The sequence below is a fragment of the Ovis canadensis genome, chromosome 5 (genome assembly GCF_042477335.2).
Source record: "Ovis canadensis isolate MfBH-ARS-UI-01 breed Bighorn chromosome 5, ARS-UI_OviCan_v2, whole genome shotgun sequence".
NCBI classification, from domain to species: domain Eukaryota; kingdom Metazoa; phylum Chordata; class Mammalia; order Artiodactyla; family Bovidae; genus Ovis; species Ovis canadensis.
The window spans coordinates 85,732,904-85,755,503 of NC_091249.1; the positions used below are offsets into that span (position 1 = coordinate 85,732,904).

General features: G+C 38.9%; 1 protein-coding gene and 1 non-coding gene across 3 annotated transcripts in view; both read right to left on the bottom strand.

The window, feature by feature from the left end:
- Positions 1–22,600, bottom strand: part of GABRB2 (gamma-aminobutyric acid type A receptor subunit beta2) — a 309,981-nt gene that overhangs the window by 207,840 nt on the left and 79,541 nt on the right. The window lies entirely within an intron of this gene.
- TRNAS-GGA (transfer RNA serine (anticodon GGA)) lies at positions 19,396–19,468 on the bottom strand. Its single transcript has one exon. It is a non-coding gene; the product is annotated as a tRNA-Ser (tRNA).

The following is a 22,600-nucleotide window of genomic DNA, read 5'->3' on the forward strand; positions in this document are numbered from 1 at the left end:
AAGCTCCAATACTTTGGCCACCTGATATGAAGAGCCTACTCATTGGAAAAGACCCTGATGCTGGGAAAAGTTGAGAGCATGAGGAGAAGAGGGGGACAGAGGATGAGATGGTTGGATGACATCACCGAATCAATGGACATGAGTTTGAGCAAACTCCAGGAGATGGTGAAGGACAGGAGAGCTTGGCATGCTGCAGTCCATTGGGTCGCAAAGAGTTGGACATTACTGAGCAACTGAACCACAACAAGAACAACTGGACTAGATAAAAATTGAGGTTTTGAGCTAAGAATATGAGCTTCTGGCTTTTGTAAGACAGGGATAAGGAAGCAAAAGCTGTGAACAGAAACTCTGAAAGCAAATTTAATTTAATTTAAACATAATGCAAGTTTCCTGTGAATAAAACTCCATGACAGTTTGTTAAAACAGCACATTTATAACTTTCAGTCTCATTTTCTGCATAGTCTTTTAATTTGGGGAATGTTTAGAAAAGTCTTTGTTTTTGTTTGGCTTTTCAACTATTCAAATAGGTAACACAAGAGGACTGAATTCCAAAGATTAGGATGGAAGATTATTTCCTTTACTAAAAACTTCTGTTTTTACTCCCTCGTGGGAGTAAACATTACTTCTGATGTAGAAATTATCACCTAAAAAACACCATAGTAAGCAGAGTGAGCACATTCATAGTAATTACATGGTAAGTACATTCTCAGCATCATAGGCTGTTATCCTCTTGAGAACAAAGATTGTTCCTTATGCCTGTGTATACAGTACTGTGCACAGTAAATAAATGGGAGAAACTGCCACTACCTGGTAAATGGTACGCATTTCCTTGAGAACACTTGTAAACTTGTTCAGAGGTCTCTCTCTGTGCATACCTTTCGTTCTGATATTTGCATCCCAAGGATATTTGTAGAAAATAATTAAGCAGTACATGTTGACAGTTTATCTCCCAGTATTACCACAACTCTCTTACTGTTCTGTTTCCAGCGCTAATAACCTAGCCTCAGACACCACTGTGTGTGATTATGATGCCACTGATATTGTCTCCTTGCTTCTGACACTTTCCCTCGCAAAGCAATGGAAACAAAAAGCAGATCACATTTCCACCTGCATTAACTATCAAAGGCTTTTTAATGCCTTCAGAGTAAAACACAAACTTACGACTTTGGCCTTAAAGGTCCTATATGACTTGGACTCTGCACACTTCTTTGATCTCACATCCTATTATCTCTGCTAGTCCCTCACCTCAACTTACTAAGACCATCCACGCTAGCTTTTCTTCTCTTTTACAAACATCACAAGCTCTTTCAGACTTAGAAACCTTGCTGTAACTAATGACTAATTGGAAAAATTATGTCCCCAAGTACGATTGGTTCTCCCCATCTTGGGACTCAGAGCTCAACTAAAAGATAAAATCTATTCAGTGAGACTTTCTTTGAGACTAACTCCCAACCCCTTCAAACATTAACACAGTCCCTATTTTTTTTAATGTTTATAGCACTAATCACTTTTTTCAATGTGGCTCAGGCGGTAAAGCATCTGCTTACAATGCAGGGGACCTGGGTTCAATCCCTGGGTCAGGAAGATCCTCTGGAGAAGGCAATGGCAACCCACTCCAGTACCCTTGCCTGGAAAGTCCCATGGACAGAGGAGCGTGGTAGGCTACAGTTCATGGGGTCGCAGAGTCAGACATGACTGAGCGACTTCACTTTCACTTTTCAATCATTTATTGGTTACTTTTTAATTGTTCATTTCTCTCAACTAGAAGGTAAGTTCCATGAAAATATAAAACGCTCCTAAATTTGTTCATCACTGTATCTCAATGCTTAAAAGAGGGCTTAGAAATACAGCAATAAAAGTCTATGTATTGAAAGATGTGAAAGAATAAATGAAAGACAATGTACATTTATCCCCTCCAAAATATGTACTACTCTATTAGCAATAAAAGAGAAGACCTAAGTGTTCATCAGCATGAAACAGTACATACAGCAAAGCATCAATATATAATGGAATATATAGAAATGGACAGAAGTTGTATGGATACAACAGAAGCAGAAAATATTAATTAAGAAGAGGTGGCAAGAATACACAGAAGAACTATACGAAAAAAGATCTTCACAACCCAGATAATCACAATAGTATGATCACTTGCCTAGAGCCAGACATCCTGGAAGCATCATTATGAACAAAGCTGGTGGAAGTGATGGAATTCCAGTTGACCTATTTCAAATCCTAAACGATGATGCTGTGAAAGTGCTGCACTCAATATGCCAGCAAATTTGGAAAACTCAGCAGTGGCCACAGGACTGGAAAAATCGATTTTCATTCCAATCCCAAAGAAAGTCAATGCCAAACAATGTTTAAACTACCGCACAATTGTACTCATCTCACAGGCTAGCAAAGTAATGCTCAAAATTCTCCAAGACAGGTTTCAACAGTATGTGAACAGCGAACTTCCAGATGTTCAAGCTGGATTTAGAAAAGGCAGAGGAACCAGAGATCAAATTGCCAACATCCACTGGATCATGGAAAAAGCAAGAGAGTTCCAGAAAAACATCTACTTCTGCTTTACTGACTATGCCAAAACCTTTGACTATGTCGATCACAACAAACTGTGGAAAATTCTTAAAGAGATGAGTACCAGACCACCTTGCCTGTTTCTTAAGAAATCTGTATGCAGGTTAGGAAGCAAGTTACAACTGGACATGGAGCAACAGACTGGTTCCAAATAGGGAAAGGAGTACATCAAGGTTGTATATTGTCATCCTGCTTATTTAACTTATATGCAGAGTATATCATGTGAAATGCTAGGCTGGATGAAGCACAAGCTGGAATTAAGATTGCCAGGAGAAATATCAGTAATCTCAGATAAGCAAATGACACCACCCTTATGTCAGAAAGGAAAGAGGAACTAAAGAGCCTCCTAATAAAAGTGAAAGAGGAGAGTGGAAAAGCTTGCTTAAAACTCAACATTGAAAAAACTAAGATCATAGCATCCAGTCCCATCACTTCACGGTAAATAGATGGGAAAACAATGGAAACATTGAGAGACTATTTCAGGGGGCTCAAAATCACTGCAGATGGTGACTGCAGCCACAAAATTAAAAGGCACCTGCTCCTTGAAAGAAAAGTTAAGACAAACCTAGACAACATATTAAAAAGCAGAGACATTACTTTGCCAACAAAGGTCAGTCTAGTCAAAGCTATGGTTTTTCCAGTAGTAATGTATGTATGTGAGAGTTGGACTATAAAGAAGGCTGAGTGCCAAAGAATTGATGCTTTTGAACTGAGGTGTCGGAGAAGACTCTTGAGAGTTCTTTGGACTGCAAGGAGAGCCAACCAGTCCATCCTAAAGGAAATCAGTGCTGAATATTCATTGGAAGGACTGATGCTGAAGCTGAAACTCCAATACTTTGGCCACCTGACTTGAAGAACTGATCACTGGAAAAGACCCTGATGCTGGGAAAGATTGAAGGTGGGAAGAGAAGCGGATGATAGAGGATGAGATGGTTGGATGGCATCACCGACTCAATGGACATGAGTTTGGGTAAATTCCAGGAGTTGGTGATGGACAGGGAGGCCTGGTGTGCTGCAGTCCATGTGGTCTCAAAGAGTCAGACACGACTGAGCGACTGAACTGAACTGATAGAGGAATCAAATAACACTGTAAAAATATTAACAGATGTTCTCAACATACTTATTACTATATTATTATTATTTATGAAGAATAGTGCAAAACAATATGTACAATGTGATTCCATTATGGAAACACAGATATATATTTGGGGAAAAGTATCTAAAACAAATATAAATATTAACAGTGGTATATCTGTGTGAAAAGATGGCAAGTGATAGCAATGCTTTTTGGTTTTGCTTTGTTTTATTTTTTTTTTAATATACACTATTTCTGAAACAAAAACTATATAATCAATTCCTTGTTGAATTAAAATTTGAAAAGAAACTAGCATTACAAATATGTCTTTATTCTCCACATAATTTAGAGCTCAGTGTGAAGAAGGAAACATGCTATGTTCCATCAGTCATGTTCTCCTCTGTGTAACCCCATGCACTGCAGCCTGCCAGGCTCCTTTGTCCATGGGATTTCCCAGGAAAGAATACTGGAGTGAGCTCCCATTTCCTACTCCAGGGGATTTTCCCAACCCAGGGATCAAACCCATCTCTGTTATGTCTAACCTGCATTGACAGGTCAGTTCTTTACCCTCAGTGCCACCTGGGAAGCCCATAAATATACTCATGGTCACAAATAAATGAGAAAGTAACAGCCTTTCAGCTTGTTATTAACAAAGTATACATCTCCTTTGTATTGACCAAAGGCTTTGATCTAGAATCACATAAGTGGCAAAACCAGTACAGTATTGTAAAGCAAAATAAAGTAAAAATAAAAAATAAAATAAAATCACATAAGAAGTAAGAGCTTTAAGTGATCATTCACTCTTCCTCTTGAAAGTTTACATTTTAGCCGTCACTGAGAAGTAAATATCCATCCCTATTTTTCCACCTAAATACCAAAAAGGGAGGTCCTGGGGTCTTCCTCTGGCACTAACGTCAGTCTTCTTCACTCTGTTAGGAAATTTCATTTTATTTCTAATGTAAAGCTTTCATATGTATTTCTCATTTAATACTCAGAGAGATGAATACACACGCACACATGCCTGTTAATTCTAGTTCTAGCTTTAACAGCCTCCTCTATACTGCACTGCAGAATCAAGTTTATAGATTCTTCTACAAAGGTATTCAAAGAGATTCCATTCTTTGTATTAGTCCCAACTCCTTACAAGGCTTTTCCCCATCTGTTCTAGTCACTTCACCTCTCTGCCCCTGTATCTTCATCCAAAATGAACAAACTGAGACATAGTGAGGATCCCTGGCTGAGATGTTCTAGGATTCTAGTCACTCCATTTATCTTCAACCAAGCATCTTCCTGAAACTTTTGCTTGAACTAAACATTTCTGTATTCCTTCAGACACGTCTTTTACTTTCGATTCTGCTTTTCTTTTTCCCCATACACCTCCTTTGTTGCACACCCCAACCCTACCTATCCTCCAAGCATTCACACGAACCCTCTACTACTCCCCATTATGGTTCATGCACCTTCATGGGCCCTTTAATGCGGTGTTTCTGCAGCATCCTAAGAACTGCTACCTCTTGTAATGTTATTAAGATGAGGGAGGAAATCTCCTAACTAAACCACACTGTGTTCTTTGAAGTCAGAAACAATGCCAATGCTTTTTTTACAAAATGATCCAAGCATCTTGTCTTTAACACAATTGATCCTCCACGAATATTTACTCATTGGCATACTAAAGCTGGTTCTTACCTCTTCACTCTTCCTGCATGGATTTCTAATTTTGAGTCCTTAAACCTCTTTACTAATCACTATTCCTGAATTCCCCTAGATATTTATTCTCTCCACACCCTGGCATTTGAGAATGAATTTTCATTCCATCCTTTTTCCATGTTTCAAACACCTTCAGAGCCAGTGTTCTTTCAGTTTTCCATAGCTCCTCCAGTTCAACTACTAGCAAAGTCCCTAAGGCTGGGGATGAGAATTTGTGAAGGACACAGTTTATCTGTCCAAAGCAAAAAGAACTCAGAAGTGTGAAAATTCCCACAAAGCCTGGCTCTTTAAAATGTTTTCCATCTTCCACACCTGAGCCCACAAATTGTTGATTCAATTATAGGTCATGGTAACACTTCCACAATCTCAGCCTCCTAAACTAGAATGTAAGGGAGTAAAACTCACCTCCCCTGAAGCCATCACTCCAGATGTTCAATTGCAACATTTTTGGAAGAAGCACATGGTAACAGCTCTGACTAATTGCTGGAGACATATCTGGGACATGAGAGATGAACCTAAGATCACCCATAAGGGGAATCGAAGTTCAGAAGTGCTATTTTCTTGTATGTGAATCTACAATGCACCTGGTCAATGAGTTAGGCTTTCCCACTACTTTTACTTAGTTCATTCTGTATTTTATTACTGATCCACCTTCTCGGCTATAATGGGACTCAATCTAAGGATAGCTAAAAAAATCAAACAAGTATAATGGGTTAAATACGTCTCTTAATACAGAATACCCTCAGCAGGGGACTCAGTTCACTCCGAGATAATCAATGTTAAAAACACTCTTTATATGTATGATTTGTTCCCTCTCATTTTGTGCTTTTTAATTACTCTGTAACTTTATCTCAAATTGCTTTAGAGTAGTTTGCATTCTAATTTGTCTATGCCTTATATATACCCAATACTGGCTCTAGGCTAACCCTTTTCACATGCATTATTTCATTAATCATCACAACAGTTACTGATTAGATCTACCTATAAGTTACTGACTAGATCTACCAGGGACTAGCTGCTGCTCGACTAACCTCCCCGAGACATCCTGTTCTGTAATGCAAATAATGTAATGTAATAATGGAAATAATAGTTTCTAGTAGCAAGTAAATTTACCCAAATAAAATGATGAGTAGAATGTCTGGCCCAGATTAAATGCTCAACAAACACTGGCTGTTATGATGGTCAATATCCTCATCATTTCCAGTTTTCAGGTGACACATCTGAAACACTGAGAGGTGAGTGACTTTCCTGGTGTCACTCAGTCAACAATGTTCTCAGACCTGGCTCGGCCAGGGTCCCCCTGGGGATGGAGCCCATGTTCTCTCCAGTGCACGAGCTGCCTCTGGAGCCCTCACCTCCGTGCCAGCTTTGGTTCTGACTTATCATTTCCCAATGTCGTATTTTTCACCTTGACACCTCACCCCAGCAAAAACTGAGGGGGAAATATACCTTTACCTATGTATCTATCTACTCAGCCACATATACAGCAACAAAAAACTAGAACAATAAATTATATGTTTACTGGCAAGAGGAGGGCATGAATATTTAATCTGAGAACTCTCTTGGATTTGAATACTGAAGTTGTGGATACAGGCGCGTGCACATATTCTTGTATACACATACAGAGGCACAATTTTACACAAAAGGAGATTACATGAACTTAATTTGATCTTGCAGAATGATGAAAATATCTGTTTTTGTTTTTGTTTTGTTTTGTTGCAGAATATATGCCTTACTCCAGAGAAGCCCAAAGTAACCAGAAGGACTGTAGGGCAGTATGCGTAGGGATGCTCTTACTCAGAAACAATTTAAATGGAAAAATATTTCTAGCAAGCTAAAACAAGCTTATTCTAACCATTTCAGAAGTTTTTTCAAGAGAATGGTGGAAATGATTCCTTAAGTCTTAGACTGAGCCACAAGAGATTGACATGTTTCTGTGAGTTTGAAAATGTTTGACTGTTGGCAGTTTTATATGGCTCAACACATAGTACCTACTGTAAGAGTAAAGTTAATAAATTTATTTTCTAAAATTAGCAATTTTAGGTTCTAAATAATTTGTAACATATGAATTACATGCTAATTTTGAAGAAAGCTTATTGTAACTGCATTTTTAATGGTTCTTAAATTTATGTTCAGGATAAACTATTAAAAACCATTAAAATGCAATTATAAAAGTAATAACCTTTTTGTGTTTTAAAATATGGATGTAAACATTCCTTTTTGTATTTTTCTTACCTTAGAAGTATGTAGTGATTCCTCAGAAAAGCTACATTTTTAGGAAAATTTAAACTGTAAGAAAATTACATTACAATGTAACAGACACTACCCTGAGAGTCCATCCCTTTCCTTTTCTACACGCACACAAATTAATTGTTTTCAAATATGTTAATAACTACATGATGTAATCAATTATATATCCCAAGATCCTTTTTATTATGAGTTAATTTCTTGGTCTCCAAAATCACTGCAGATGCTAACTGCAGACATGAAATTAACAGACACTTGCTCCTTGGAAGAAAAGCTATGACAAACCCAGACAGCATATTAAAAAGCAGAGACATTACTTTGCCAACAAAGGTCTGTCTAGCCAAAGCTATGATTTTTCCAGTAGCCATGTACAGATCTGAGAGTTGGACCATAAAGAAGGCTGAGTGCTAAAGAACTGATGCTTTTGAACTGTAGTACTGGAGAAGACTCTTGAGAGTTCCTTGGACTGCAAGGAGAGCCAACCAGTCCATCCTAAAGGAAATCAGTCCTGAATATTCATTGGAAGGACTGATGCTGAAGCTGAAACTTCAATACATTGGCCACCTGATGCAAAGAACTAATTCATTTGAAAAGATCCTGATGCTGGGAAAGATTGAAAGTGGGAAGAGAAGGGGAAAACAGAGGATGAGATGGTTGGATGGCATCACCAACTCGATAGACATGAGTTTGAGTAAGCTCTGGGAGTTGGTGATGGCAGGGCAGCCTGGCGTGCTGCAGTCCATGGGGTCACAAACATTCAGACATGACTGAGCGACTGAACTGAACTGAATTTTATATACACAGGCCCACCATTATAAGAATGATCCTCCTACAGTGCATCTAGTTTTAATATCTCTGAGATTTGGGTGCAATGAACTAAAAGTTGCTGCTGCTGCTGCTGCTGAGTCGCTTCAGTCATGTCTGACTCTGTGCGACACCACAGACAGCAGCCCACCAGGCTCCCCCGTCCCTGGGATTCTACAGGCAAGAGTACTGGAGTGGGTTGCCATTTCCTTCTCCAGTGCATGGAAGTGAAATGTGAAAGTGAAGTCACTCAGTCATGTCCGACTCTTAGCAACCCCATGGACTGTAGACCACCAGGCTCCTCCATCCATGGGGTTTTCCAGGCAAGAGAACTGGAGTGGGGTGCCATTGCCTTCTCCGGAACTAAAAGTTAGCTAGTGAAATTCATAATGTTTTGTGCTATGCACTCAGAGAAGCCAAAGTGTCAAGGCACCAGTGGACGGGGTCAGGGGAGACAAAGGAAAGAACACTGCGGGGAAAGTAGGAGATCCGACTGAGGGTTTCCTCCATTACTTATTTTACTGATGATCTCAGAGAAGTAGCTTACCTCTCTACATTTCAGTTTTCACTTCTTAAACTTCAAATGAAATATGAACACTAATAACTGTACCTGAGAAGCATGTCCCTTGTAACTTTACCCAAAGACACATGTCAAACATTATATGTGAAAGCTCTCATTAATGACTATACGTGGGAAGCAGCATAGCCTAGTGTTTGAGCACAAGATTCTGGATTGCAGAGGGTTGGTTGAAATTCCAGCTCTACCACTTACTTCATGTATAATCCTAGGTACATATTTTAATATTCCAAAGCTTGGGTTTTCTCAGCTGTAAAATAATAATTACTTCTCTGACTGCTGGCAGAAATAAATGAAATATTATAAATTCAAACCCTGATTATTACAGCACTCAAAAGGAGGTAGTGTATAGCATTAAAGCATTAATTTAAGAATACTGATTTTTATTAATTGTTCATAAAAAAGTTAAAGAAAAAGCCAAGAGGAAAAATGACTGCTGTTGCTAACTTTGCTTACAAAGATAAAAATTTACTATTATTTCCCAGTTTACAACTGAAACAAAATGACACAAAATTATATTGGGGCCCTCCCAATAAGGAAAGTATAGGACTTGATGACTTCATTGGTGAATTCTAGCAAACATTTAAAGAAGAATTAGCACTAATTTACCCCAAAATCTTCCAAATAATTGAAGAAGAAGGAACCTGATACCTACTACCAAGAACAGACAAAGACACTACATGAAAACGTATCTATGGACTGTAGCCCACTAAGCTCCTACATCCATGGGAGGTTCCAGGCAAGAATACTGGAGTCGGTTGTCATTTCCTTCTCCAGGGAAACTTTTGGACCTGGGGATTGAACTCAGGTCTACCTGAACTGCAGGCAGACTCCTTACTGTCTGAGCTACCAGGGAAACCTAGAAAGATACCTACCAACCAATATCTGTGAGGAATAGTGATGCAAAATTCTCAACAAAATACTAACAAACAGAATTCTATAAGAAATGAAAAGAACAATACACCATGACCAAGTGGGATTTATTCCTAAAATGTATTCCTAAAAACCATTCCTAGAATGGTTCAACATACGAAAACCAATCAATGTAACATAAGACATAACCAAATGAGGGGGAAAAGCCATGTGACTGTTTCAATTGATGCAAAACAGCATTACATAAAATTCAACTCATTTTCTTGATAAAAACACACAGAAAACCTAGGAATAGAAGGAAATTGCCTCAATATAATAAAGGCCATAAATGACAAGCCCACAGCTAACATTGTGTTCAATGGTCAAAGTCTGATAACTTTTTCTCTAAGATCAGGGACAAGAATCTCTACTTTTAGCACTCTACTCAACACTCTATTCAGTACTGAAAGTCCTAGCCAGAAGAATTAAGAAATAAAAAGAAATAAGAAACACCCAAATTGGAAAGGAAGAAGTAAAATGATCTCTGTTCACAAATAACATGATGTTATAGGTAGAAAAATCCTAAAGATGCCAAACAGAAGCACACACAAATACAATAAATGTTAGAATATACGAATTCAGCAACACTGCAAAACATAAAATCAATACACAAAAATCAGTTGGGTTTCTTTGTGCTAACAATGGACAATCCAAACAAGAAACTAAAAAACAAAACAAAACAAAACAAAACAAACAAACTCTGTTTACAATATCATCAAAAAGAATAAAATATTTAGGGATAAACACAACAAAGGAGGTAAAAGACTTGTACTCTGAAAACTACAAAATGTTGCTGAAAGAAATTAAAGAAGCCACAAATAACTGGGAAGACACTCTATATTCAGGGTTTGGAAGGTTTAATATTTTTAAAATACATACAGTAGTAGTGCAATACCAATCTTTTGTAGAAATAAAAATACTCATCCTAAAATTTACAAGGAATCTCAACAGATCCTGAATAGCCACCTAATGATTTAAAAATTTATTGCAAAGCTTCAGTAATCTGAACAGTGTAGTACTGGCATAAAGACATACACGGATCAATAGAGTAGGACAGAAAGTCAAAGAACAAACCTTTGTATATATGGAAAATATTTTCAACAAGAACCTAAATGTCCATTGGCAGACAAATGGATAAGAAAGCTGTGGTACATATACACAATGGAATATTACTCAGCAATTAAAAAGAATGCATTCAAATCAGTTCTAATGATGTGGATGAAACTGGAGCCTACTATACAGACTGAAGTAAGCCAGAAAGAAAAACACCAATAAGTATATTAACGCATATATGTGGAACTTAGAAAGATGGTAACGATGACTCTATAAACAAGACAGCAAGAGAGACACAGATGTAAAGAACAGACTTTTGGACTCTGTGGGAGAAGGCAAGGGTGGGATGATTTGAGAGAATAGCATTGAAACATGTATATTACCATATGTGAAATGAATCACCAGTCCAGGTTCAATGCATGAGATAGGGTGCTCAGGGCTGGTGCACTGGGATGACCCTGAGGAATGGGATGGGGAGGGAGGTGGGAAAGAGGTTCATGATGGGGAACACATGTACACCCATGGCTGATTCATGTCAGTCAGTCAGTTAGTTCAGTCACTCAGTCGTGTCCGACTCTTTGAGACCCTATGAACTGGAGCACGCAAGGCCTCCCTGTCCATCACCAACTCCTGGAGTTCACTCATGTCCATTGAGTCAGTGATGCCATCCAGCCATCTCATCCTCTGCTGTCCCCTTCTCCTCCTGCCCCCAATCCCTCCCAGCATCAGAGTCTTTTCCAATGAGTCAACTCTTTGCATGAGGAAGCCAAAGTACTGGAGTTTCAGCTTTAGCATCAGTCCTTCCAAAGAACACCCAGGACTGATCTCCTTTAGGATGGACTGATTGGATCTCCTTGCAGTCCAAGGGACTCTCAAGAGTCTTCTCCAACACCACAGTTCAAACGCATCAATTCTGCAGCACTCAGCTTTCTTCACAGTCCAACTTTCACATTCATACATGACCACTGGAAAAACCATAGCCTTGAATAGACGGACCTTTGTTGGCAAAGTAATGTCTCTGCTTTTTAATATGCTATCTAAGTCGGTCATAATTTTCCTTCCAAGGAATAAGCATCCTTTAATTTCATGGCTGCAGTCACCATCTGCAGTGATCTGGGAGCCTCCAAAAATAAAGTTTGACACTGTTTCCCCATCTATTTCCCATGAAGTGATGGGACCAGATGCCATGATCTTTGTTTTCTGAATGTTGAGCTTTAAGCCAACTTTTTCACTCTCCTCTTTCGCTTTCATCAAGAGGCTCTTCACTTTCTGCCATAAGGGTGGTATCATCTGCATATCTGAGGTTATTGATATTTCTCCCAGCAATCTTGATTCCAGCTTGTGCTTCATCCAGCCCAGCGTTTCTCATGATGTACTCTGCATAGAAGTTAAATAAGCAGGGTGACAATATACAGCCTTGACGCACTCCTTTTCCTATTCGGAACCAGTCTGTTGTTCCATCTCCAGTTCTAACTGTTGCTTCCTGACCTGCATATAGGTTTCTCAAGAGGCAGGTCAGGTGGTCTGGTATTCCCATCTCTTTCAGAATTTTCCAGTTTATTGTCATCCACACAGTCAAAGGCTTTGGCATAGTCAATAAAGCAAAAATAGATGTTTTTCTGGAACTCTCTTCCTTTTTCCATGATCCAGCAGATATTGGCAATTTGATCTCTGGTTGACTCATGTCAGTGTATGGCAAAAACCATTACAATATTGTAAAGTAATTAGCTTCCAATTAAATGAATTAATTAGAAAAAAAAAAGAAAGCCAAGACCACCTAGTGAGAAAGCAACAGCAGTCTCTTCAATAAGTTGTGTCAGAAAAAGTGGAGATCTACATGCAAAAGAATGAAGTTGGACACTTATCTGACCCATATACTAAAAGTAACTCAAAATGTATTCTTAAAGACCTAGATATAAGATCTAAAACTGAAGAAAATATAGGGGAAAGCCTTCATGATGTGGATTTGTTAATGATTTCTTAGACATGACATTAAAAGTATTGGCAACAGAACCAAAACATACAAATGGGAATATAGCAAATCTATATAGGATTCAGTCAGCAGAGTGAAAAGACGACCCATGGTATTGGAGAAAATATTTGCAAATATGACAAGGAGTTAATATCCAGAATATATAAAGAATGCCTACAATTCAGCAGTAAATCAATCAATAATGAGTCTGAAAAGCAGGCAAAAGACTGAAATAGATATTTCTCCAAAAATGAAATACAAATGGTCAATTAGCATATAAGAAAATTCTAAACATCACTAATCATTAAAGAATGCTAATCAAAACTACAATGAATATCACCTCATATCTATTAGAATGGCCATAAAAGAAAGAGAGAAAGGAAGAAAAAAAGAAAGGAAGAAAATAACAAGTGTTGAAGACAATGGCAGCTGTTCAAAACATTAAAAACAGAATTACTACATGATCCAACAAACCCACTGCACAGTACATATCAAAGGAATGAAACAGGATCTCAAAGAGATATGTGTACACTCCTGTTCACAGTAGTCAAGCAGTGGGAACAACCCAGACATTCAACAGCAGGGGAGTGTTTGAACGAAATGTGGCATATATGATGGATTCATTTCCAGCTTTAAGAATGAAGAAAATTCAGGCACATGCCACAACATGGATGACTCTTGAGGACCTTATGCTAAGCAAACTCACCTAATCACAAACAGATTCTGCTCACATTATGTATATAAAACAGTCAATTCCATAGAAACAGAAAACAAAATGATATTTTCTAGGGGCTGGGAAAAGTATATGTGGAGTTGTTTAATGAGCAGAGTTTCAGTTTTGCCAGAGGAAAAGTGTCCTAGAGATTAGGGGCACAATAATATGAATGTACTTATTGCTGCCGAACTGTACACTTCAAAATGTATATTAGGGACACTTAATTAGCTAAGATATTGTGTGCGGAAAATGAAGAATCATGTTGCAAAGAAACAATCACTTGTTTAATAATTTTGGATTTCTACACAGTTATTTAGTAAACCTTTTATTTTAGATTAAGAAAAATAAAGCCATTTATTTTTAATATGTTAGAAAAATATTAAAAAACTAGAAGTATGCTCTCTCTTCTTTTGCACAAATGCACTAAGAACAGACATGGAAGAACAACAGTACTCTAGACTGGATGAAGCACAAGCTGGAATCAAGAATGCAGGGGGAAATACCAATAACCTCAGATATGCAAATGACACCACCCTATGGCAGAAAGTGAGGAACTAAAGAGAGCCTCTTGATAAAAGTGAAAGAGGAGAGTGAAAAAGCTGGCTTAAAACTCAACATTCAAAAAACTAATATCACGGCATCTGCTCCCATCACTTCACGGCAAGTAGATGGGGAAACAAAGCAAAGAGTGACAGACTTTATTTTGGGGGGCTCCAAAATCATTGCAGATGGTGACTGCAGCCATGAAATCAAAAGATGCTTACTCATTAGAAGAAAAGCTATGACAAATCTAGACATATCTTAAAAAGCAGAGACAAACAAAGGTCCTTATAGTCAAAGCTATGGTTTTTCCGGTAGTCATGTACAGATGTGAGTTGGACCATAAAGAAAGCAAAGAAAGCTGAGCACCGAAGAATTGATGCTTTTGAACTGTGGTATTGGAAAAGACTCTTGAGAGTCCCTTGGACTGCAAGGAGATCAAAGCAGTCCATCCTAAAGAAAATCAGTCCTGAATATTCATTGGAAGGACTGATGCTGAAGCTGAAACTCCAATACTTTTGCCACCTAATGTGAAGAACTGATCATTGGAAAAGACCCTAATGCTGGGAAAGGATTGAAGGCAAGAGGAGAATGGGACGACAGAAGATGAGATAGTTGGATGACATCACCAACTCAATGGACATGACTTTGAGCAAACTCCAGGAGTTGGTGATGGACAGGTAGGCCTGGTGTGCTGCAGTCCATGGGGTCACAAAGAGTTGGACATGACTGAGTGACTGAACTGAACTAAGAAAATCAAAAAGTCACTGTTGCCACAGTGTACAGAGAGACTGGTTTTTTTTTAAGTTAATCAGGAAAATCTCGCATATGTTTATAATCTCCATGGAAAATTACATATATGACTGATATAACACCATTTTTATTTTTAAAAACTTACCTTGATTAACATTACTTGCACATCACCATTCTATTTTCAAACCAAATCAATAAAGTCATCGCTGATGCAAAATTTGACTTTTTTTGAGATGTGGTATATCTGGTCTTGGAATTGATCCTTCAAGATCTGTGCCATTAAATTTTAAGAATCCATTTTCTGTCTACGGCACCCCGGCCAGCAGGGCACAGTATTATTAAGTACATCAAAATGAAATTATTTACCAGATGCTTCTTGTGTTTTTTGATCCCCCATGAAGTCTGCAATAATGGTTCATTAATGTGCTACTCACAAAAGAACAACTTTGCAACAGATACTGAGGAGCAGGGAATAGACAAACAAACACCTCACCTAGATTTCCTTAAGCATTTCCGGTGGATTACAATGCATCTTACATCACGTTATGCATTCTTCTTTCAACCAAATTTGCCTTACTTATGCATACTTGAAAGGAGTAGAGTCCATCCTATCTTATTTGATTATTTTTTTCCTTCAATCTGAGAAGCGATTTTTAAAGCAAAAGTGAAATATATAAGGAAATGGACAGAGAGACAGGAAGTGCTAAGTAGACCCTTTTCTGTATTTTAGACACTTATTTTTGTTCTGCTCAGCATGGGATAGGCTCATTCTTTCTAAGGCAACAGCCTCTGAAGAGATCTGACAGTATTAACAAAAAAAGGACATTTTAAAATAAGCACACATCACTGCTTTCATACTTCTGACAAGCTTGCAGAAGCTGAGTAGAAGGCCAATTTGCAGACCCAGGCTGGAGCAAAGAGAATATGCTTGGTCAAGGCTTCCAAGAGAATACTTGATGTGCTGAGATGAAACAGAAATGCATATGACCACTTTTGGAGGCAAAGCAATTTTTTTTTTTTAATTTGAGATGAAAGTGACATTGGGTACAGAGATTTACCACTGTTTCTGTCTGCATCAGATATTCTTAAAATCCACTGAATGCATCAACAGTCCAGCGTTTTTCTGGTGCTGGACTGGTTTCCCTTTCCTTTGTGAGTATAACCACCCATTGCATTGCTACCTTCTGTGAGTGTATATTCAGCACTTGACAAGTCTTCTTAAATTGTAGGTCCTGACACTCCACACTACATGAAGTAGAAGCATCCCTCTCAGGAACCTTGAAAAATTGTGCTTATTGGTTTTTATTATTTTAAAGCTGATGATAGAAAATTTGGACACTATGTAAAGATATGACAAAGAAAATTTAAATAGCTCAGAATATCACTATTCAGAAGAACCACGAACACATTAGACCTTTCTTTTAGGCAATTTTTCAGTGCATGCTCTTATATTAGAAAGTTAGGATCACATGGTACATGAGTATACACATGTGCACAGAAAGACACACACACACACACACACACACACACACACACACTTTATAGTCCTTGTATTTTATAAAGCCAAGTCTGGGACTATACTTCCCGGCCCTCCCCACCCCCTCTCTTTTCATCTTTTTCAGGCCATCAAATACAAGCCTGTACAACATGTCACTTTCAGACCATGGTGGCCTTCTCTCTTTTTCATGACCCTGGGGAATGACAGGGCACCAAAATGGAAAGAAACAAGAAACCATAAAGGAAAGCTACCTGCTAAAAAGGGAGCAACTTCCCTGGGCCAGTCAATGAGCAAGAAATAAACCTCTACTATTGTGTTTAGTTACTGAAATGTGGAAGTTGATTATAGAGGAGGTATAGTAATGCTGCAGAAATTAATAAATTTACCAGATGTTTCCCTATCACATACATACATCATGACAGAATGGGTGCTTCAGTGACTGATTACTAACTGCCTGTGCAGCCTCCAACAAAAGGAGGGCTGCTGTCTCCTCTGAAAACTGGAGAGAGTGATGTCTACCTTGCAAGACTGTTTTAAGAATGAAAGAGCACAGCACATGTGTCTATGTCTGGTACAGAGCAAGTGCTCAGAGTTCATGGTTATTATTTAAACAAGTATATAAAACAGATGATCAGTTCAGTTCAGTTCAGTTCTCAGGCATGTCGGACTATTTACAACCCCATAGACGGCAGGACACCAGGCCTCCCAGTCCATCAGCAACTCCCACAGTTTACTCAAACTCATATCCATTGAGTTGGTGATGCCATCCAACCAGCTCATCCTCTGTCATCCCCTTCTCCTCCAGCCTCCAATCTTTCCCAGCATCAGGGTCTTTTCCAATGAGTCAGTTCTTCGCATCATGTGGACAAAGTACTGGAGTTTCAGCTTCAGCATGAATCCTTCCAATGAATATTTGGGACTGATTTCCTTTAGGATGGATTGGTTGGATCTCTAGGCAGTCCAAGGGACTCTCAAGAGTCTTCTCCAACACCACAATTTAAAAGCAACAATTTTTGGTGCTCAGCCTTCTTTACAGTTCAACTCTCACATCCATACATGACTACTAGAAAAATCATAGCTGTGATTAGATGGACATTTGTTGGCAAAGTAATGTCTCTACTTTTTAATATGCTGTCTAGGGTGGTCATAACTTTTCTTCCAAGGAGCAAGCATCTTTTAATTTCATGGCTGCAGTCACCATCTGTGGTGATTTGGGGTGCCAAAATATAAAGTCTGTCACTGTTTGCACTGTTTCCCCATCTATTTGCCATGAAGTGATTGGATCAGATGTTATGATCTTAGTTTCCTGAATGTTGAGCTTTAAGCCAAGTTTTTCACTTTCCTCTTTCACTATCATCAAGAAGCTCTTTAGTTCATCTTCACTTTCTGCCATAAGGGTAGTATCATCTGCATATCTGAGGTTATTGATATTTCTCCTGGCAATCTTGATTCCAGCTTGTGCTTCCTCCAGCCTGGCGTTTCTCACGATGTACTCTGCATAGAAGTTAAATAAGCAGGGTGACAATATACAGCCTTGACATAGTCCTATTTGGAACGAGCCTGTTGTTCCATGTCCAGTTCTAACTGTTGCTTCCTGACCTGCATACAGATTTCTTAGGAAACAGGCAAGGTGGACTGGTATACTCATCTCTTCATACTTTTCCAGTTGTGATCAACACAGTCAAAGGCTTTGGCATAGTCAATAAAGCAGAAGTAGATGTTTTCTGGAACTCTCTTGCTTTTTTGATGATCCAGCGAATGTTGGCAATTTGATCTCTGGTTCCTCTGCCTTTTCTAAAACCAGCTTGAACATCTGGAAGTTCACAGTTCACATACTGTTGAAGCCTGGCTTGGAGAATTTTGAGCATTACATTGCTAGCATGCGAGATGAGTGCAACTGTGCAGTAGTTTGAGCATTCTTTGGCATTGCCTTTCTTTGGGATTGGAATGAAAACTGACCTTTTCCAGTCTGGTGGCCACTGCTGAGTTTTCCAAATTTGCTGACATATTGAGTGCAGCACTGTCACAGCATCATCTTTTAGGATTTGAAATAGCTCTACTGGAATTCCATCACCTCCACTAGCTTTGTTCATAGTGATGCTTGCTAAGGCCCACTTGACTTCACATTCCAGGATGTCTGGCTCTGGGTGAGTGACCACAACATCATGATTATCTGGGTTATGAAGATCTTTGTTGAAGTAAAAAAGATCTGGAGAAGAGAATGGCAAACCACTTCAGTTATTCTTGCCTTGAGAACCCCATGATTAGTATGAAAAAGCAAAAAGATAGGACACTGAAGGATGAATTCCCCAGGTAAGTAGGTACCCCAATATGCTATTGGAGATCAGTGGAGAGATAACTTCAGAAAGAATGAACGGACGGAGTCAAAGCAACAGCACCCAGTTATGGATGTGACCGGTGATAGAAGCAAGGTTCAATGCTGTAAAGAGCAATACTGAAAGGAACCTGGAATGTCAGGTCCATGAATCAAGGCAAACTGGAAGTGGTCAAGCAGGAGATGGCAAGAGTGAACATCGATATTTTAGGAATCAGCGAACTAAAATGGACTGGAATGGGTGAATTTAACTCAGATGATCATTATATCTACTACTGTGGGCAAGAATCCCTTAGAAGAAATGGATGAGGCATCATAGTCAACAAAAGAGTCTGAAATGCAGTACGTGGATGCAGTCTCAAAAATGACAGAATGATCTCTGTTCGTCTCCAAGGCAAACCATTCAATATCACGGTAATCCAAGTCTATGCCCTGACCAGTAATGCTGAAGGAACTAATGTTGAATGGTTGTATGAAGACCTACAAGACCTTCTAGAAAGTGAAAGTGAAGTTGCTCAGTCATATCCAACTCTTTGCACCCCATGGACTGTAGCCTACCAGGCTCCTCCCTCCATGGGATTCTCCTGGCAAGAGTACTGGAGTGGGTTGCCATTTCCTTCTCCAGGGTATCTTCCCGACCCAGGGATTGAACCTGGGTCTCCTGCATTCCAGGCAGACACTTTAACCTCTGAGCCATCAGGGAAGCCCACATCTTCTAGAACTAACACCCCAAAAATATGTCCTTTTCATTATAGGGGACTGGAATGCAAAAGTATGAAGTCAAGAAATACCTGGAGTAATAGGCAAATTTGGCCTTGGAATACCAAATGAAGCAGGGCAAAGGCTAATAGAATTTTGCCAAGAGAATGCACTGGTCATAGGAAACACCCTCTTCCAACAACACAATAGAAGACTCTATACATGGACATCACCAGGTAGTCAATACCAAAATCTGATTGATTATATTCTTTGCACCCAAAGATAGGGAACCTCTATACATTTGGCAAAAACAAGACAAGGAGCTCACTGTGGCTCAGATCATGAGCTCCTTATTGCCAAATTCAGACTTAAATTGAAAAGAGTAGGGAAAACCACTAGACCAATCAGATATGACCAAAATTAAATCCCTTACAATTATACAGTGGAAGTGACAAATAGATTCAAGTGATTAGGTCTGATAGTCAAGAGTGCCTGAAGAACAATGGAGAGAGGTTCGCGACATTTTACAGGAAACAGGGATCAAGACCATCCCCAAGAAAAAGAAATGCAAAAAGGCAAAATGGTTGTCTGAGGAGACCTTACAAACAGCTATGAAAAGAGCAGGAGAAAAGGAAAGATATACCCATTTGAATGCAGAGTTCCAAAGAATAGCAAGGAGAGATAAGAAAGCCTTCCTCAGTGATCAATGCAAAAAATAGATGAAAACAACAGAATGGGAAAAACTAGAGATCTCTCCAATAAAATCAGAGTTACCAAGGGAACATTTCATACAAAGATGGGCACAATAAAGGACAGAAATGGTATGAATCTAACAGAAGCAGAAGATATGAAGACAAGGTCCCAAGAATACACAGAAGAACTATACAAAACAGATAACTATTCTCAAAAGGAGAGGTACTGCTTTTCCTGCATCAAACTAAAAAGTATATTTTCTTATTGCTTAGCAAATCATGCTGCACCTACTTCTTAAGACGATTTGACAGAGTAAAAAAACACATTTTCCAGGAACCATAATTGAAACAAATTATAAATATCAGAAGCACTAAACTTGGTCAACTTTGGACCATTAGTATGCTTCCTAAAATTTATAAAGTGCCAATTATATTCATTAAGAAATGCAGAAAAGCTTACAGTTTAATGGTGAATATAATATTGCTTCTCATTTTAGTATATCTAAAATGATGGGGAAACATTGTCACTGTCGCTAAGCTAAAGGGCTATCAACTTGGGTTTTTCAATCAATTATAAATTTCTGCTTCCAGTCTTGCCTAACAGAAGATGAATGATGGATGAAAAACAAATATAAACTATCATACACATATATAACATAGATACCCATCAGTTTATACAACAAATGCATTTTACCAAGTATCTGGTTACCTATAATGTACTAAATGCTATGCCAAGTATAATACACAGGCCCAGTTTCAAGTATTGTGTTTCATGTACTAAAACTAGTTCATGTACTAAAACACCAACAAAGGCAATGAGGGAAATGGAACTACAGATTAAAACGGCCGTATGAGTAAAGAAGCCTAGTGGCAGAGTCACAGTGAAGATGAGAGGTAATGTGTAACAAAGGGCTATGGCAAAGAATAGGAGTGAGTTTCCTTCTAAGAGGGCTTCCCCAGTGGTTCAGTGGTAAAATATCTGCCCGCAATGCAGGAGATGCTGGAAAGGCAGGTTCGATCCCTGGCTCAGGTTCGATCCCCGGTTCAGGAAGATCCCCTGGAGGACAGCATGGCAACCCACTCCAGTATTCTTGCCTGGAGAATTCCATGAACAGAGGAGGCTGGTGACCTACAGTCCATGAGGTCACAAAGAGTCAGACACGAATGAAGTGGACTGAGCATGCATGCTTCTTCTTAGAACTACAGTGAATTATTTCTGAAAGTAAAGGAAATTGCCAGATATTTCAAGGTCCTATGGTAAACTGAGTTGTTCTACAGCAAAATAGAAGTCTGATTTCACCAACATGAATATATAAATGGCAATTTAAAACGTTATGTGCTTTTATCCATGGCACAGATATCACTTAGAATAGGCCTATTTTCTGAATCTTTTTTTTTTTTTCCCCACTGTGACAAGAAATATAGCTTACCTCACTGAAAGCAAAAGCATGCTAATAATGTACAATTAATTCCATCTCCAGACCTGGTATAGACCATGGTTAGCTTTAATCCATTCAAGGAACTTTAATAATAAAGATGTGGTAAGAAGCTTATTATGTACATTTGACCCCATGCATTTTGAAGGCAGAGCTGTCCATATCTTTTCAATGCCTAAAGCTAATGTTCAATTGTCAGTCATGTCTGACTCTTTGCATCCCCATGGACTGTATGTAGCCCATCAGGCTCCTCTGTCCATGGGATTGCCCAGGCAAGAATACTGGAGTGGGTTGCCATTTTCTCTTCCAGGCCATCTTCCTGACCCAAGGATCAAACCCACATCTCCTGTGTCTCCTACATTGGCAAGCAGATTCTTTTACCAGTGAATCACTTGGGAAGACCTCAATACCTAATGCTGAACTAAAAATCCATAGGCTGAAACTAGAGTGACTTTGGCATTCTTCTTTCCCAGACTCCAGGTTAAAGGACCCAGAAGGCAACACCCGTTTTGAATCTCCCAATCATTACAAGGAGGCCAATTCTTGGATCTGGGATACTCTTTCAAGTCCAGTCTCCTGAATCTATGAAAGGAAACCTGAAATCCTGAGTCTTGTAATCGTGCCCACAACCATGTAACCACTTACGGGCTGGGTGGAGATAGATCCCAAGGTGCCACACCACGCTTTTTTGTACTCTCTCCCCATTCCCAGCCTCATCATCAACAGTAAGCTTTGCTGCTTTCAAATCTTCTCATTCAACATTAAAATACCTTCTCAGATTGCAGACAGGAAGGTAGAAAAGGAAACCCATCCTTCACACGGTGTACATTTGTGCCTGGGTTTCAGAGATTTAGGAAATGAAACTGTACTCTCTCTACATGAAGGAGACCTGTCAAAATGATTCTGCTACATCAGTCTATGTACTGTTCCTGGCTTCTTTTGGTTCCATGTAGTAGGGTTGGCTCCTGATTGAAAGACAGAATTTTAGATGACTTCATAGCAAAACAG